Source organism: Dicentrarchus labrax, unplaced genomic scaffold (genome assembly GCF_905237075.1).
Source record: "Dicentrarchus labrax unplaced genomic scaffold, dlabrax2021, whole genome shotgun sequence".
NCBI classification, from domain to species: domain Eukaryota; kingdom Metazoa; phylum Chordata; class Actinopteri; family Moronidae; genus Dicentrarchus; species Dicentrarchus labrax.
Genome location: NW_026136713.1, coordinates 1,009,680 through 1,011,304, shown reverse-complemented (window position 1 = coordinate 1,011,304; position 1,625 = coordinate 1,009,680).

Sequence of the window (1,625 nt, the reverse complement as noted above, 5' to 3'; positions counted from 1 at the left end):
AGAGTGTGATTAAGACAATGAGTGGGTTTATTTACACTCTGACAGAAGCCAATTGAGTCTATTAATGATATAAATGCGTTACTAAGGCTGTCATTGTCAACATCCACATGAATATTAAAATTACCTACACCTAACTTGTCAGACCGAATATCCAGCGGTACAACACCAATTACCGTGATTGTGTATCTGTCGGTGAACGTCTGATGGTCACACTGAGCTTCCTCGCAACAGGTTGGCTAAGCTCTTTGTTTGTTTTATCCTTTCAGTTTTTCGGTTCCTTTCTCGGAACCTGTAGAGCTCTTCCGTATAATTAACAAAGTCATGTTTTCGTTTATAATCGCAGGGGAAAGCCTCAAGAGTCTTGGGTTTCTGTTTCGACTGGGTGTCTCCACAATTCGGCAAATCATTCCTGAAACCTGTAACGAGAGAAATATCTGAAGGTATGTGCGATATATCTTGTGTCAACATCAGTCATTGAGCTGTACAAAACAATCTGCATGCTGCTGGTATCCTACTTATGTTGCAAACATGCATGTTGTTTTTTCTGACGCTACTGTTTTTCTAACTAGATAAACAGATCAGCATTTGGTATTTACTTTTGTTATTTTTCTTGTTTTCAGTGCCCAGACTCAGTGGAACTTCCTAAATTGCCTGGGTGCTCTGGATGGGAAACACATAAACATTCGCCCCCCACCAGGGACTGGATTAACATACTACAACTACAAACACAACTTTTCCATTGTCTTGATGGCACTGGTCGACAGCTCATACAGGTTTTTGTATGTGGATGTCGCTTGTAATGGAAGAATTTCTGATGTTGGAGTGTTTCATGGATGCATGTTAGCAGATGCCCTGGTAAACCGAAACACCAACATCCCTGCCCCTGCACCACTTCCAAGTTCTGACCAGCTGTCTCCATACTGCATTGTGGCAGATGAGGCATTTCCGTTGACAGACTGACCTGTTGAAGCCATATGCAAACCGCAGACTCACTGTAGAACAGCGCATCTTCAACTACAGGCTGTCACAAGCTCAGAGGGTTGTGGAAAATGCATTTGGGATCATGGCCAACCACTTTTGTGTCTTGCTAACCACCATCAAGATCCGAGACACTGTCACAGTGGAGTACATTGTCGTGGCTTGTTGTGCTCTGCATAACTTTCTACGGAGTGAGGGCAGCGATGCATACATGGCAGACATTGTGGACCAGGAAGGACCAGATAGAGAGATTATTGAAGGAAGATGGAGGCAAGACCCTGCCCTACAACAAGCCCCCCTGCCACAAACCACCAATGCAGCAGCAAGGGCCAAACAGATCAGGGATGAACTATGTCGTTATTTCATGTCTGATACTGGTGCAGTGCCTTTTCAATGGGACAAGATATAGGACAGATTGTCCGTGTGTAAAGGAGGATAACTTGTTGTGTATGAGAAGGTTCAATAAAAATCATATCAATCATAATGGCCTACTGTATCATTATCACCACAAAGTCTACACACTAGTCATAGATGTTGGAAACATAATGCATAGTTTTTGGTCAGGGGATAATGGAATGTGCAAAGTTGAATTATAATGTTCTCATAAATCTGCATTTATCAGTATCAGTAGTCAGTATCAGTGGAAT